This window comes from Mauremys reevesii, linkage group 1 (genome assembly GCF_016161935.1).
Source record: "Mauremys reevesii isolate NIE-2019 linkage group 1, ASM1616193v1, whole genome shotgun sequence".
NCBI classification, from domain to species: Eukaryota; Metazoa; Chordata; order Testudines; family Geoemydidae; genus Mauremys; species Mauremys reevesii.
The window spans coordinates 303,231,036-303,247,637 of NC_052623.1; positions in this window are offsets into that span (position 1 = coordinate 303,231,036).

The window sequence follows — 16,602 nt, forward strand, 5'->3', positions numbered from 1 at the left end:
ATTTTTCAGAATGTTCGTTTGGCAGGAAATATCCCAGAATTTTGGCTTTTCATTCAGATTTGGAGTGACATTTTGTCAAATTGCTGGAATTTCCCACGAGATGGGCATTCCAGTTCTTTACCAGCTGTATAGGCAGTCGTGCCTCATGTATCTGTCTGCCACCAGAGTTGGAAGGGGTAAACGTGTTGCTTAATCTACATAGCTAAATGCTGATTTATCATGCAGTCATCCAAAGAGATCACTTGGTTAAACAGATAAAGTAGATACTCTAGCACAGAAATAATCTCTGCAAATAGCACCACACGGTGGAACATAGTGGTGCCCCATGTGCCAATAGCTGAATATTCACTCTATATATATGACGATCAACACAAACTTTCTAGGAGATCTCAATTTTTTCACAAGAAACAGCAGGCATGAATCTCATTTATGCTAAGGGTATTTTACACCACTTGGACAACATGCAGAGGATTTAAATTGGGAGCAAATTACATTTACACACATAAAAGAGCCTTTGAGTAAATGAGAATCAGGCCCATCTGGCATCACTGCTTGACATGCATTTATCAAATTCTGACAGTTTCTTCATGTTAACCAGCAATGTAAGTCTGAAATCAAAAGACTTTTATATTCCAAAATACTTCTCTACATACATAGAAAATCTGACAGAACATGAAGCTCCTTCACAGAAGGCATTTGAAAAGTGAGGCTGGCTCTCACACTAAAATCACACTCATAGTAAATTATTCATATGTGCTAAACCTTGATATTACAGCTCAGACATCTTCTGTTGTCAACAGCAATGAAAGTGATTTCCAACAGAGACAAGCTTATCATAGCTCCCACTGGGTAATCAGGCTCTCCTTGAGAGAGCTGGTAAAGTGGGTGAATGTATGTAACAAGGATCCTGGTTCACATCTCAGTTGTGGTAAGGTACAGAATGTGCACTCAGCCAAACCAGCCAATGGATGGGGGAATCTGCTAACTAGTTAAGTGTATTCTAGAGTCTAACCACCAGCTGGAAAATACAATTAGTCTCCTGAGAGGCACACAAACCAATGAGCAAAAATGAAAAAAAAATCCCACAATAAGTTTTTTCTATTGTCTTGAATAACTGTTACCCATGTATACATGAGAGAAGGTGAAAACAGAGCAGACATATTTAGGAATTGTCCAGATAGCTTCAGCATGAGAATAAACACAATAAAGAATGAACATGTTAAGAAACAAGAGATTAGAACTGAACAAATGACAGGTTGTGGGAAGTTGTGAACATTTGAATTCAGGCCAAATTTCAGTCCAAACCTGTTCAAACCCCTTTTGTGTTGGAGAATTTGCAATTAGCCTGCGATTGTACAAAGGAGATGGAGGACAGGACTGAACAGCCAGCTGAGGTTTCCTCTGACACAGGCAAATCCTGAGTGATATAAACCTGGTGTTGTTGGTTCCAAACCATCCCTCCAAGCCTTGTGACATGGGTTGGGGATGTGATTCTGAAGCTGTGGTCTTACTTGTGAGGTGACCAAATCCGTTTTCTACTCCCAGGATTTTTTGGGGGTGGGGCTTAGTAGGGGAGAGAAGAAGCCACTTATGCCCCTCAGCTCAGCTGTACCTGATGACCTGGCTCTGTAGAGCGACGGAAAACAATGACAATACAGTTGAGGTAGTTTAAGAGGAATAAGACAAGCAAAAAAAGCCACTGAGGAAACTTTGAAAATGATAACAACAAAGATGCTGACAGGGAAATAATACTTGTCTGTGGAGCAGTTTGATGTGTGGAGAGCGTCATTAGCTTTGTACTGGAGAGGGAAAAGAGAGGGAAATAGTTATTTGACTGGTAGGATGCTATTTTTTTCCTGCCTCTCCCCCATCATTCTTTTCCCTATCATTACCCCCAAAAGGAAGTGAAAGGAAGAAACTGGGCCATGTAGACTATGTCCAGTAAGAGAAATAGATGGAAGATATTTTTTGTTACAAATTACAAGCATTGTAATCTCACAGTAAACTTCCTTATGGTAAAAGCCCTGCCCACCAAGAGAGACTAGTAAATACTTCCAGTAATGTCTGTTCTTATTCACATATAGGCAGCTTACAGGGTTCGTGGTCTTTCAAAAGTGTATTTCCTATATTTACCTTCAATATTTCCATCTTTAGTTTTAAACCATTTCTTCCCTTAACTGCAGAAAATAGTTATTATCCCTCACGTCTGGTACCATGTCTCAGATGTATATAGAACATTATGTTTAGGGTTGAATCAATAGTCCAGAAGGAAATGGTAATCCACACCTTAATGGGAGAAGTGGGAAGGCTCATCAACATCACAATAAACCATCAGGAAGTCATGCTCATACTGAATAAAGCCGAACAAAAATCCAACAGCTGTCACACAAAAACTAATTGGAACCAAATAATCTGAGTGAGTCCAAATTAAATGTCCAATCTCTTGTGTGTCTTTTCAGAGAAAAGATAATATTGCATGATGACAACTTGACTATCCAGCTGACATTATTCCAAGAAATAACCCCTGTACTAATATGTGTAAGAGTGGGAAACATGATAGCTTTAATTATATCTGATTTATGGGTTCAGAGAAAGGACTCAAAATTACATGACTGAGACTGTTTATTATTTATACAACACCAAAGATGTACATAGAGCTTTACAGGCCATAATATAAATATGATTTCATAGTATTGGTTAGTCACTAATTAATATAGGGGACTATCCTACATTCCTTAGTTCTTACTAAGGCATACCTCCCGTAACAGGGTTCACACTGCCCCCCTCCCCGCCCCCGGATTCGGCCCCTTGGCCCCTCTCCTCCATGAATCAGGGACACTTCAGTCTGGTGCAACACCCATGTTCTTTATTCGTGATCAGTTTCCAACTATATACAGGCTTTACAGCTGCTTGGCCTTCCACAGGCCTGGCTAGCAACAGAGTAGGAGACTCCTATTGCCTCTGAGCCTGACCTGATGCTCTTAGTCTCTTCCCCCCTTTCTCTCACTTCCTCCCAGCCTTATAGCTCCTGCTAATGAGGCTGGCAGGTATGGTCAGTTACCAGACAAACACAGGTTCACCCAGCCCCAATCCATTCTCCCTGATTGGGGCTGGAATGGCAGGAGCTGATTAAGGGCTTCTCCAGCAGCACCTTACCACACTCCCATTGACTGCGGACTGAAGGATTGGATCCATAACCATCAGATTAGTGTAGCACTCATATTCTTATTACAAGTTTCAATATTGCCATGAAGTATCTTTAATAAATAATACATTTTGTATCTGAGAAGTTAGGTTTGAAATGATCCAACATTGTGCATTTACCTGGATCATCCTCTACACTTACCTCACTAAGATTCTAGCCTATTTTTGGAAATCCTTAGCGAAGAAATACTCAGCTATTGGCACCCGACTCCAGAGTTTATTCCAAAGCCTAATTTCGTGGTCTTTCAAAAGTGTATTTCCTATATTTACCTTCAATATTTCCATCTTTAGTTTTAAACCATTTCTTCCCTTAACTGCAGAAAACAGTTATTGTCCCTCACGTCTGATACCATGTCTCAGATGTATATAGAACATTATGTTTAGGGTTGAATCAATAGTCCAGAAGGAAATGGTAATCCATCCACTGTTCAAGTGGACAACTGAATTTCACAAGCTCAGAGTCAACGGACAGGTAAGTTACTGGGGCTTGCCATGGGCAAGTGGCTGTCAAAGAGTGACTGAAGCCCATCTGTCTAAGCCTCAAAATTACATAGGGGACCCACAAAAATCTCTCTCCTCTGACTGTAGGGACTGTATTTTTCTTTCCCTCACCCTTTTTTTTCTTTTGGTGAATTGTTTTTTGTGTTACTGTGGGGAAGCACAGTTGAAGAAGTGGCTTTGCATTTTGTTCTGGAGGCTTGAAGGTTCGTCGCCTTTCTTCCAGAAGTGAGTTACAGATTCATGGAGCAGTTGTTCTCAAAGACCTGTCACCTGCACCCACAAATCTCACTAAAGATGGACAGTTCCATTGTTCCAGTGGAACATAGCTGTCATTGGAGGTAAGGATCACATAGAGCAAGCAACATGATCCTTGGATCAATCCCATGGAGGGTTTTGAAGATGGAAGAGCAAAAACTTTAATTTCCCCCAGCATTCAGGAAGAAGCAACTGAAGAGATATAAACATTGTCTGGGGATGGTAACGAGATTTAAGCCGGATAAGCAGGAAGGTGACAAAAAAGGTTATTAAAACTGCATTACTTAAAATTGTATTAATAAAAATGCAATTAAAATATTAGATAATAAATAAAGTGTGTTATTAGAATATTCTAGCATGACTCTCAGAGTCCTTCAGTGCCAACTGTCAGAGGACACAACATACCATAATTCACTTCAGTCTGACTTACTCATTGCCCCAACACACTGTTGTCAGAATCTGTATCTAAAAGGTGCTGTGTAAAGTATGAAAAATGGTAACATGCTGGTCCTGAAAATGTTGCATGATGTATGTCTGGGGTGTGTACAAAGAGCTCTCAGTGTCTGCTGGAAATATGTTCTTAAGATGTGTTTGGTAGGCAATGCATAAAGCCCAGCCGGCCCTAGACAAAGGAATGTGTATTTAATTGTCTGACCAGCTTGATCACAGAGGACACTGAAAAGTACATTTACATATAAGGTAAACACAGCCATCAAGCTAGCAAGTCTGAGAGATGTGGGAGGGAGTCTGCACCCCCAGGAAACCTTTCTGGTTCTTGAAACAGAGACAATGGACTTTGGGGTAATATAAGAGGGGCAAAGAGACTTCCGAGACACCCATCAATTAGGGGACTAAGGGCAGCAGCACCCTTTGAGTTCATGAAAAGTGTCCTAAGAGGCAAGAAACTGACTAGAGGTAAGAAAGACGCTTAAACAAAGATTGTAACTTGCTAAAATTAAGTTTTAGTCACTAGAAAAAGCGTTTTGTTCTCTTTTACCTGTAACCATACCTGTCTCTTTTATGCTTGCTTAGTATCATTTAAATCTCTATTCTTTGTTAATGAACTTATTCTTGTTTTATTACAAAACCATCTCAGTGTTGTGTATTAAACTGGAGAGTGATAAATTAACAGGCTGATGTGCATACTGTCTCTTTGGAGGCAGTGAACTCAATCATTTCTGTGAGTGTCCAGTGAGAGGAACTGGACATTGCAGAAAGACATTTCTGGGGAACCGGGGAGTTAGGGTTCCTGCAAGGCAAAGTTTGGACTGGCAGAGTTTGCTGGCAAGACAGATAAGCTGGTGTGTCAGGGAGCAGACACATAGCTTAGCAGCAGTAAAGCTCTCACTTGCTGAGACTGAGAGCGGTAACACAGTGGCTCACAGTTCTGGGTACCCCAAGAGAAGCATCACATCTAGTGAGTGGAGCTTTATTGAGTTAATTGTGGCATGGTTTTGCAAATCAATGTGGTCCTGACTCATGGTGTCAAGGTATCATAAGACTCTGTATTTACAACCGAGAACACAAGATTTCATAATGTCATTCTATAATATAGTTTACAGAACACAGAAGGCATTGGGATTGGCAGTCACTGTAGTTATAGCACCAAGAATGATAAGAAGGGGATCTCCTTGAAATTTTCTTTTTAATATGTTTTCAAGGGAATAGAAAAATAACACTCCCCAACTGATCATGAAACCCACTCTCAGTACAGAAAAGCTGAGCACCTTTACACAATCAGACCCTAAAACTGCAGTGGCCTTGTCTATACTGGCAAGTTTCTGTGCAGTAAAGCAGCTTTCTCTGTTGTAACTCCTGAGGTGTACACACTGCCAAGCCACTTAGTGTGCAGAAACTGCGCAGTTGCAGCGCTGTAAAAAACCCACCCCGAAGAGAGGCGTACAGCTTTCTGCGCTGGGGGCTACAGCGCCGCAGTGCCAGTGTAGACACCCTGGTCAATTACAGTGCTGTGATTGGGCTCAGGGAGGGGTCCCACTGTCAAGGCTGAATCCCCACTCTGGCACTCCGAGTGCAGAAGGTGGGGCCCACACAGATTCTAATAATTAATACTGGCCACTCCAGGCTGGTATTAAACTGCCAAGGTCACAGCTTCTCTCTGACCTTGGATGGGTAGATGCTGCCACCACCCAAGTGCAATTCCCTCCCCCTTTGAGAACTCAGGAAGGAATACTTGGGAATTTCTTCCTGTGGGGTATCCTCAAGCCCTTTCACACACACCTCCTCCAGGGAAAAGCTGAGAAAGAAAAAAAATGGAAATCAACTGTTGTCACCAGCTCATTAAACAACATATGCACAAACCTCTTAGGGACACAAAAATTAAATCCTGTTATTAAAAAAGATAAAATTTATTAAAAACAAAAAGAAAGGAAATACATTGGGAACTTAGGCTTTTTGCTAGATCTTAAAAGAAACAATTACAAAAATTAAGCATCCAGATAGCTCTCTTGCAGTGGGGGGTTAGCACAGAGGAGTCCACAAGCCAAAAAATAAACAGAAATAACCCTAATCACGTCTTTCTAAACATTCCTAATCTACTTACACATTTGGGAGTTCCAAATAAGTAATTCTAGGTATGGCCTGATAATTTTTTATCATACCTGATTTAAAGCTTCTCATAGCATAACTGCTCCTTGTTCCCCTCTTTCCTGGAGAACGCAACAGACAGACAAAGGGAATTTTTTTCCCCATTTAAAAAAGTTCTTGCCCTCCCATTTGCTCTTTTGGTCAGGTGCCCACTCCTTTTCTTTTACCCTTGGGCTTGTTAACCCTTTACAGATAAAGCAAGTAGAGAACAGCCATCAAGAGGAATTTTATAGCTAACTGGCTGGCTGGGTGTCCATAAAAGGGAGCTACCTCCAACCCCTTCATTTATCACACCCACAATGCCTGTTCTTGTCTCTCTGGTCATCAGTTTGAACTCTACTGCCCTGCCCTCGGGTGACCAACTGTCATCCCCACTCCTTAAATTCTTTGGGAATTTTGAAAGTCCCCTTCCTCTTTGCTTGCTCACATGTGCAGTGGTCTCAGCACATCTTTCCAGGTGACCATACCTGCTCCATGCACCAAGCGATTCCCCCGCTTGGAGCAATGCTGAGCTGCTGGACCACATCAGTATTTGGTGACAGGAGGTTGTCCAGTCCCAGCTGTGCTTCAGCCATAGGAATTATGATACCTACAGACAGATTTCACGATGCATGACAGAAAGGTGTCATGATTGGCACACACTTCAGTGCAGAGTCAAAGTGAAGGAGCTGTGGAACACCTACCACAAGGCGCGGGAGGCAAACTGCCGCTCTGGTGCTGTGCCCATGAGCTGCCAGTTCTACAAAGAGCTGGACACAATACTCAGTGGCGACTCCACATCCACTGTGAAGGCCATTGTGGATATTTTAGTGGCTCATGTGCCAGTCGAGAATGGACTGAGCCAGGAGGAGGAAATCTTGGACAAGGATGTGGAACGGGAGGGAGACCCAGAGGCAGAGGATGACTCAGAGGTCAGAGATTCATGCAGCCTGGAGCTTTTCTCTACCTTGGAGGAGGCTAGTCAGTCAGAGCTGCCAGATCTTGGTGAAGTGCAAACCGGAGAGGAGGCCCCTGGTAAGTGGCTTTGATTTTGGGAATCGCTGAAGCGAGTTGTTGGGGGCAGGAGGGTTGAAAAAAGCAGGCTTGTGTCTATATGATGCGTGCATAGACTGACTCCCTCACTTCACAGAAATCTGCCTCAGAGATCTCCATGAAACTCTCATGGAGATACTGGGTAATCCGCTGCTGCAGGTTCTTCGGCACAGCTGCTTTGTTTCTTGCCCCATTAAGGGTAACTTTCCCACGCCATTGTGCCATCACTGGGGTGGGAGGCGGGTACCATTGCTGCACATAGGTAAGCCACATAAGGGCCAGGGTGGAAGCCACAGTCTTAGAGAAGACCCGTCCTTGATTCCCCGCTCACCCTCAGCAGCGAGGTATCTTCTATAATGAACACATGGAAAATGTGAGGACAGGAATGATTATAAGCCCCCATCCCCTCCCTCCCCAGTGCTGTCTCTCCCCAAGAGCCATGTGCCCAGTGTACAGGATGGTCCTGGAACACTGATTTCTCCTGCATCTGTGGTTACTCACCATTTTGGGGGTCTTGTGGCTCATGTGCGTTTGCCTGGGGTCAGTCAGTTAGTGACAGGTGTGTGAATAGTGGCTGTTAGGGGGCTTATTCCTTCACCCTCTCACTTCCCTGGTCTTTCTCGCATGAACAGAGAGCAACAATACCCAAAGTCCAAAAGTGCAAACAATTCAATGTTTATTAGGGTGAACTTCCAGCAAGCATGATTCCAGTTTCCTTCCCTAGTGTCCCCCTTCCCAGCTCTGACACCACAGAGCCTTGCCTGTGTCCCTGTTTCTGTTCCCATCCCCTGTTCCCATTCCCCCCTTTAGCAAAACATAATCCCAATTCTCCCATCCCATCCCTCGTCCCTGTTCCCCCACTCCTTATTTCCTGATTGACTGCAGACTATATATTAAAACTTGAATTCTGCTTAGCTATACCTTGACCAATCATTTTACTGAAATTTAACTAACCAACCCTAACATATTGTAACATGGTTATTTAACCAATTATATCCCACCACCTTAATTGGTTTACACCCAACAAAATTAATTATACAGCAGACAGAAATAATCAGAAAACCAGACAGAGATTATACAGACAAACAATAGGGAAGTGGAGACTACAGGGATAGAACAATACAGCAATGAAGATTTCACATCCCAGCTATTGATAAGTGAGTTCTTGCCAGACAGGATGCTATCAAACTAAGTTTCCTCTTACATCTTCTAGGTTCTTCCCATTCTCTGGAGGTGACAGGAATATCAGGACAGGATTGTATTTCCAACAGCCTAATAGCATCTTATTTCAATGTGACTAGTTTGGAATGTGAGGATGTGACCATACACTTCCCAGCTTATGGCTGGCCTCTGCTGCTTAGCTGAAGAAGCAGGCCTCAGACTGTCACAGTAAGAGAAGGCCATTACACATACAGACAGTGATTTTGATTCTTTCTTTTATACCTCTATAACAAGCTAAATGATAAGAATACACCTAAATTCTTAAAGTATAGGCCTTTGCAGACAGGCCTGAATATGTGTTGCAAGCAATACTGCTTCTTTAAAATGTTGCATTTTGGCTTCACAGAGATGACCTTGGGAGCCCAGCCTCCCTCTTTGTTATCGCTGACTGAACGGCTGCGCAGAATTAGAAAGTGGCCATGAAGAACTAAAGAGGACTTTCTGCGTGAGGTCATGGTGCACTCTGCAGCCGTAAAATAAGAATTGAAGGAGTGCTGGGACAGCGAGAAGAGTGACCGAGAGAACGTGGTGCACCAGAACTAAGCCACAGAGCAGCTCTTAAATGTTATGGAGCGCCAAGCAGACATGCTTCAGGTGCTACTAGCACTGCAAACTGAGCAGCTCTGTGCCCACCCTCCCCTGCAGCCACTGTCGCAAAACTCTTTCCCATGCGCCCCCGGATACGGCCAACACACTCTTATCAACCTCCTGGCTCCAGTCTGTACCCACTTCATTCCACTCCTGCCCCGTCACAGTCCAGCCCTACAGATTCCCAGTACCCATTGCACTCAATATCTGTCCCTCTGCAGTTTAGCCCTGCAGAAGTACAGTACCTGCTGCACTGTACTCCAAAGGAGAACGTTGCATATGATACCTGGACATACACAAATCTTTAACCGTCCCAGGACCCCACCTCCTCCTGGGACCCACCCTTCCCCTATCCCCCATAGTGCTGATGTGTTTTTTGTTTGTCTCTCTCCTCCGGTTGTTATTTTTTAGTAAAAGAATTGTTTTGGTTTGAAAGCAATCTTTATTCCATTAACTGAAAGCAAACAGAGCCCTGCAAAGCAACAGGCAATTTTCTAACACCTTCATAGTGCATTGTCTGCACCAATCTCAATGACCTCCTAGCATTACAAGCACTGCACTCCCGAGCATAGCAACAAATTGTAGTGGCTTTCAGCTTCAAATTGCTGCCTCAAGGCATCCCTGATCCTTATGGCCCCACGCTGCGCCCCTCTAATAGCCCTGGTCTCTGGCTGTTCAAATTCAGCCTCCAGGCACTGAGCCTCAGTAGTCCAGCCCTGAATGAAGCTTTCACCCTTCCCTTCACAAATATTATGGAGTGTACAGCACACGGCTATAAGCATAGGAATATTGTCATTGGCCAGGTCCAAGCACCCATATAGGCAGTATCAGCAGGCCTTTAAAGAGCCAAAAGCACACTCAACAGCCATTCTGCATTTGCTCAGGCTGTTGAACCACTCCTTGCTGCTGTCAAGGTGCGCCATGTATGGCTTCATAAGCTACGGCAAGATCAAGGTTGCACTCCTCTTGCCTTTGTAGTTTAAGGAATAACTCCACTGTCACTCATGACATGTTAGTCAGAGCAAGCAGCATATTGGTCAACCGTGCGGGATCCATTCCTGCAGCCCGAAGAGGCAGAGTGTGCAGTACACAAACCATTGAAAGATGGCACCAAATGTGGACGGAAGCACAAGGTTTGCTGGGATGTGAAGCAACGCATCATGAGGCATTGGGACAGGATCCAGGATGCCCCGCGCCCCTCTCCGCCTTCCCACAACTCTTAGCAGCAGAAGAGGGAGAGATGCTCTCTGGGATAGCTGCCCAGAATGCATCACTCTGAATACCGCTGCAGGTGTCGCAAGTGTGAACACACTATTGCACAGGCATCTGACAGTGGGAACACCCAACAGCGGTTTCCCTTCAGCACTCTCTGAGTAGCGCTGTAAGAACATAAGAACATAAGAAAGGCCATACCGGGTCAGACCAAAGGTCCATCTAGCCCAGTATCTGTCTACAGACAGTGTCCAATGCCAGGTGCCCCTGAGGGAGTGAACCTAACAGGCAATGATCAAGTGATCTCTCTCCTGCCATCCATCTCCATCCTCTGACGAACAGAGGCTAGGGACACCATTCTTACCCATCCTGGCTAATAGCCATTTATGGACTTAGCCACCATGAATTTATCCAGTCCCCTTTTAAACACTGTTATAGTCCTAGCCTTCACAACCTCCTCAGGAAAGGAGTTCCACAAGTTGACTGTGCGCTGCGTGAAGAAGAACTTCCTTTTATTTGTAACTCTGCCAGTCTAGACTTACCCAGTTAGATGCCCTTGGAATTGCTAGAATGTAGAAGAAAAAAGTCTGATTCTGTTCTATGATAGTTCTTTGCAGTTGCTGATAGTCTTTTTCACATTTCTAGTGTTTATTTGGAATGTTTTCCAGCCTTGCTTTCCTCCCAAATGACATCTCTTAATCACAACAAACTGTCACACATTGTCAGTCAAGAGCACTGGAAACTATAATGACCAGCTTTGCATTACAAAAACACATCAAACCTATTTCAGATTGATGGGATGGCAAACAATTTTGCCCCAAACAGATATGAACATATTTGTGCAGCTTGGAAATTCCATTCCATTCCATTCCTGGCTGTTGGAAGAGTGATTGCAAAATATCTGCTCAGCTAACAGAGTAATTATGGGGCAGATATTGATTTGCTGTAAAGACACTTAATATATCATTCTCTAAACTCCGGGCAATAATGGCTACAATTTGTAATGGTCAGTTCAACACGTTAGCTCTGAATGACAATACCTTTTATGTGAACTTTGTCTTACAAGTGCCGTATATCTTTCTCAGATATCCAACATCTACCCTGAATAGCCAACAATCAGTGGTCACGGAGACCGAGGTTCAAGTCATTTCTCTAAATCAGGCAGAGCAGGAACTTGAACTTGGATCTCCTCTACCTTTGGAAAAGGTCGTCACCACTAGGCCATTGGCTATTCTATGGCAGGGCTGTCTCATTTTTTCCATGAAAATTTTTGAAAGGTCTCAGTTTCGATGCAGAACAAAACAAATGCCAAAACCACATTTTTTAAAAATTAAATGGCATTATTGTTTTCTGGCCAACCCTAGTTGGTGAGAGGCAATAACCATGTGCATATTGACATGCTAGGGGAATTTCATTCTCCTTACTTTACTGATGATTTCTAGATGCATGACCAAGACTCACTGTCAAGCTCAGCTGAAGTAACCCCTAACTATTATACTGCACTTGAGTTGTCATATTGGTCTTTCTTCTTGAGTCCTTGCATTGTCCCTATTCATTTTATGATGAAAAAGAAGCTTATAAAATTAATATCACAACAACAGAACAGCTTTTATAGGAGTTTTTCTCTCCGTGCAATAAATAACTGAAGGACATCTATGAAAAGAAATGAGAAGTGATCTCTAAAGCAGAAGTTTACTTAGGACTGAGCAATCATGGTATTTTCAGTCTAATACTTTGGGTGTACGTTAGTGCTCACAAAAGCAAAGAGCTAACAGTACTGGCTAGTTCTCATGGCTCTGTCAATCAGTGACCCTCACTCCAAACTAGCTAGACTAACCGTGAGCCTCTCTTGAGAAATTTGCCCAGCTGAGTGGTGTTATATGATTTCAGCCATCACAGGCGCCGGCTTCCATCTTTCCCTAGGGGTGCTCAACCCCTGCTCAGCCCCAGGCCCTGCCCCCACACCTCCCCTCCCTGCCCCTTCCTTACCCCCTTCCTGCCTCATTATGCCCCCACCTCTCCTCTTCCCACTCCTGCCCCGCCTCTTCCCACCCAATTCTGCCCCCTCCAATGAGCACTCCCTGTCCCCGCTCCTCCCCCCCCCCAGCACTTCCTGCACATCGCCAAACAGCTGATCCATGGCTGGTGGGTGGCACTGGGAGGGAGGGGGAGGAGTTGATTGGCACCACCAGCAGGCAGGAGGTGGCTGGGGGGAGGTAGGAGAGTTTGCCTGCTGGTGGCTGCTCAGCACCCGCTAATTTTTTTCCATGGGTGCTCCAGCCCTGTTGATGCCTATGTCAGCCACCATCCTTTAGGGGGACTATATCATTTTCACTTGTTGACTATTTCAGGAACATAATACATAAACCCTACTGCCCTGATTCAATCACGTTAATATCATCATCTTTCATCTGAGCAGCAGCATGCTGTTTTAATTTTGTGATGAACTATATTGAGCATTGGGCACTATATATCCCCAATATTTAGGATATTAAAAGATAGATTGTTTTAGAATCTAGGCACTGATTCTGCTCCGAGTTACATTGGTGTAAAAAAGGAGTAACTCGACTGAGTTACAATACTACAGCCTTGGATAGGGCGAATCGGGGAGACTGCTCTGGCCCCGTGCTTTGGGAGGCCCTGTGGGCCAGTGCGATTGGCCAGCGTGGTCAGTCCCAGAAGAGACGAAGTTTTCACTTCTTCCCCGGGCCCTCCCACTCGGTGCCTTGGGGCGCCCCACGGGCTGGTGCGATTGGCAGGCGCGGTCAATCCTGAAAGAGACAAATCCGTCACTTCTACCCCAGGCCCTGCACCCCACTAGGGACGACCCTGACTACAGTAGTGCTGTAACAGATCAGATTCAGCTCCTTCTTCTTCTGAACATTTAAAACACTGATAAATGAACCATAGCAACCCCCTACACTCACAAGAAATTGACCATGTGAACTATACCTACCTAGTTGATTCTAATGGAAGTTCAAGGGACCAGAAACAGACTAAAATATCAATGTTCCTACCAATGTGCTGTAGGACAAAAATCTTTGTCTATTTAACTCTGTGCTTGTGAACAAGAAGCTCCAATTACATGTCACAATATCCCTGGCGTTCATGTTACTGTCAACTTTTCTTCTTGAATGTTAATAATGAACAGGAAATATATTTACTATACTCTCTTTTCCATCTGATTTTTGCAACCTGTTTATAAGTTGCAAATACACAAGTAATGACAGCTTTCAAAGCTGCACAATGAATGGTAAGTCTCTAATTACATTTCCGCAGTAAAATCGGATTGTTACAACAAGCCTTTCTTCATCGGGAGGAAAAACTAGATGCTTGATCATTTGCCTGCAATGCGATTCAATACTACAACAGAGATTTCAAGCTGCTTGCCTTTTTAAGGGTGTACTTAAAGAAAAATAATGAAAGTTTCTGTTTTGTTAGTTGGAAGGAAATAAAAATTGAGCTTCACACAGAGATAGATGATTTAGGAGTGTTTTAATTTGAAATAGCCCACAAAAAACCACTTTCTGGAATGCAAAAACTGAGTAGTTACTGTAGATGTTCCCTGTTAAAGCGAAAATAAAGTAACTCTATAAGTACCATGTAACTAAGTACAGTGGGTGGCATGAAAAATTCAACATTTGCCATTCCATGGTGAATGTGGCTCCAAGGTAGCCCCTATTATCAGTGTAGGAAGCTATCACAATTACTGTGAAGACCTGGGGTGGTAAATGAGGCCCATTGTAGGAAATAACAGGTAAGTCTGTGTCATAATTGTACCTTATTGTAGATTACTGAGCAATTTATACCAATAGAATGACAAAAGTAACTGCTGTATGACAATCATCTTTTCAATGCCAGCACGGCAATGCTTAGCACTTAAGCAACACTTTATATTTTCAAAGTGCTTTCCACACATTAACTAACTAATCACCACAACACTTCTGTGGAAGGGTGAGAATTAATATTCCTGCTTTACAGGCAGGGAAATCAGAGTCAGTGGTGAAGGTCTACATTTTCAGAAGTGGCCTCTAATTTTGGGTGCTCAACTTGAAACACCCAGAGTCTGACTTTCAGAGGTGCTGGGAATCCTGACTCCAGCTGGTGTTGTGAATGCTCAGCACTTCTGAAAATCAGGTCCTTGGTGTCTAATGGTGAGTATGCAAACATCAAATCACCCAAAATTAAATGAGTACTTTTGGGCCTTAGAGACTTGTCAAAGGCCCCACAAAGAGTCAGCCACTGAGTCAGGTTTTCCTGACTCCTACCACAGCAACCTAGTCACTAGACTGGTCCTTCTAAAGAGGTATTTTTCTAAAGTACAACATAGACTGTGCATTGGCCTGCTAAACCCAAGTTCAAACCTTGAGGGGGCCATTTAGGGATCTGGGGCGAAAATCTGTCTGGGGATTGGTCCTGCTTTGAGCAGGGGGTTGGACTAGATGACCTTCTTAGGTCCCTTCCAACCCTGATATTCTATGACTGTTTATGAATACCAGTTATAGCTTCTGGAAGTTGTGCCCCCGGGCTTCAAACTCTTGTGTCCCCAGGCTTTGTAAACTTGCATCAGAAACTCTGTTCAAAATCCATAGCCAACAACCTTGAAAACATTTGTTAATTTCTGAGGGGGAAATTTGTATTGCCACTTGGAAGAAGACTCATATTACTGGGAATTGTTAGTCTTATTCATATTATTTAACTGAATGGAGGAAATGCTGTTTTGCTGTTTGTGGTGCAACTCTTTCTGGAAGCTCAGACTGTTGTCCATAAGGTGGGTTTCCTGTCTGAGGGTGAGATTCTGTTCTGCATCTTTTAGAGGCACAGCACAGAACTCACAGCCCAGAGCAAGGAGGTAACTAAAGCGGCTTTAAGCCACTTTTTGCTACGTCAATCCTGGGATGCTCCAAGGACAGCAGCGACTCCCTGGTGTAATTTAGACAGCTCTGAGGGCAATTCAGCAGCCAATTCAGATGCACAGTTCCTCTCCCCACTCCATCCTCCTTCTCCCCAGTCCCCACTGTCCTCTGCATCATCCCTGACCAACCCCAACCCCCTTCTCCTTTTCTTCCACCTTCCCTATCCCATCCTCCTTCCCCACTGCCTCTTCCCCCACCTCCACCCCTTCCCTCCACCTCAACCCTTTCCCCATTCTCCTCTCCTCACTCCCCTTCTCTTCCCTCTGCCCTATCCCACCCCCTTCTCCATTGCCTCTTTCCCCCACCCACCTCCCTTCCCCCATTCTCCAGGTCCCCCAGGCCAAGCAAAGCAGCTCGGTGTTCAGATAAATCAGGCATGGCAGTGGCATGTGACCCCCATGTGCACCCCCACGCCTTGCCCCTGTTTAGGGGGGAAACCCCCCCAAACTACATCCAGCCCCTCCCCATCTCCTGACACTGCAACCTCTCCTCCCCCCCACACCCCCCAAATTTGTTTCCTTCAGCATTTGGGTTGCCAACTTTCTACTTGCACAAACACGAACACCCTTGCCCCACCCCTGCCCTGCCCCTCCTCCGAGGCCCCCCTCATTCCATTTCCCCCCCGTCACTCATTCTCCCCACCCTCACTCAATCACTAGGCTGGCTCGGGGGGGGGGGGGGTGAGGTGCAGGAAGGGGTGAGGGCTTCAGCTGGAGGTGCGGGCTCTGGGGTGGGGGCAGAAATGAGGAGTTCAGGGTGCACGATGGGGTCCGGGCTGACACAGTGGGTTGGGATGCAAAAAGGGGTGAGGGCTCTGGCTGGGGGTGCAGGCTCTGGGGTGGGGCCAGGGATGAGGGGGCTCTGGGCAGAAGGGGGCTCCAGGCTGGAAATGAGGGGTTCAGACAGTAGGAAGGGGATCAGGGCTTGGGCAGGGGATTGGGGTGCAGGGGGTGTGAGGGCTTTGTCTGGGGGTGCAGGCTCTGTGGTGGGGGTTCCAGAGGGGAGAGGAGGAACAGGAGGTGAGGCCACATTTCTGGCACTCTCGGGGGGGCCTCAAATTGGCTGGGCC